We start from the raw sequence: 1,611 nt of genomic DNA, 5'->3' as shown, positions 1-1,611 counted from the left end.
ACAGCCCCCAACCCCAAGGAATTACCTGGACTGAAACGTCAAAAGTGCCGTGGCTGACAAACCCTGGCATTGTGCTGCTGCTTCTGCTTAGTCACTTCAGTTGTGTGGGACTCTGCAACCCTATGGGCTGCAGCCCGCCAGGTCCTCTGTTCATGGGATTCTCTGGCAAGAATGCTAGAGTGGGCTGCCATGCCATGCCTTCCTCTAGGGGATCTTCCCAACCGAGGGATCAAACCCGGGTCTCCTGGATTGCAGGCAGATTCTTTACCGCTGAGCCAACAGGGAAGCCCCTGGTACACTGACCCAGTCATATAAATGAAAGATGAAGAATTGGGGGCAAATTCATTTGTTCCTCCATTCAGCAGCAAACATTTGGTGTCTGCTTCAGTGTATGCCCGGTGTGGGCATGCAAAGGTAAGATGCACAGAGCCTCGCCTTTAAGCATTTGCCACTTTCAACATGAAGGCCGCTATTTATGGTATAAACATTCTGAGCAAAAAGAGGTTAAGCCCAGGTGCACCATCAGAGGAGATTTCAGGATACGGCAGTGTTTCAGAGGGCGGGTGGTGGACCGGTGGAGGAGGACCGGCTCTCGGAAGGGAGGAAAGGGAGAAGCAATTAGGCAGAACAGGAACAAGCCCCTGGGACGGAACCAGAGCTAACTGGGGTGGAAAGAGGGAAGATGATGTTGGAGGGTGCTTCAGGCCAGACTGTAGGCTGTCTTGAAAGCCAAACTGAGAAGGTTCTGTTGCAGCTTGTCCCTGCCTGTCTGTTTTTACTGCATCTTATAGAAAAGGGAATCCATTAAGGGTTTCTGAGCAGGGATGTGCCATGATCAGAGACCTGGAGTTGAAACACTTTCCTAGCCTAAGTATCAGATGGTGGCGGTGGAGAAGCCCTACATCCCCGCTGTCCTCAGTCGCTGTCACCCAGTCAGAGAAGTGAACATCTGCTTGTTCACGGCCTTGGGTCTGACAATCCTCCTTAGCCTGGTCCTTGAGCCCCCGGCTGCCTGCCCCGATTTACCAGCTGCCTCCCCTTCCTTCCCTTCTCCACTGTTACCATTTCATCGTCGTTGCTATTTTGGGGACCATGACTTCAGGTCCTCCCAAGGGCATACTTTATCTCAAGATCCCAGTGGTTCTCACACACTGGCAGCAGAAATCACCTGGGGATGGTGGGGGTGGGGAGAAGAGGGAGGGGTTACCAAGGGGTGATGAATATGTAGACTGTGGTGATGGCTTCACGTGGCGTGCATGTGTCAAAACTTGCCACACTGTACGTCTTAGGTCAATGCAGTTTCCTGTATATCAATTATAGTTCAGCTGATTTTTTTTTAAAAGATCATATATCATGACCAAGTGGGCTTTATCCCAGGGATGCAAGGATTCTTCAATATTTGCAAATCAATCAATGTGCTACACCACATAATAAATTGAAAGACAAAAACCATGTAATTATCTCAATAGATGCAGAGAAAGCCTTTGACAAAATTCTGCTGTTTTTTTAAAGAATCACCTGGAGGGCTGGAATTTTGCATTGCTAACACTCTTCGAGAAGCACTATGACTTTAGATAAACCAATTCCCTTCCTGAATCTGCATGATTTCCA

Source organism: Bos indicus x Bos taurus, chromosome 24 (assembly GCF_003369695.1).
Source record: "Bos indicus x Bos taurus breed Angus x Brahman F1 hybrid chromosome 24, Bos_hybrid_MaternalHap_v2.0, whole genome shotgun sequence".
NCBI lineage: Eukaryota > Metazoa > Chordata > Mammalia > Artiodactyla > Bovidae > Bos > Bos indicus x Bos taurus.
This window is presented reverse-complemented; position numbering follows the sequence as displayed.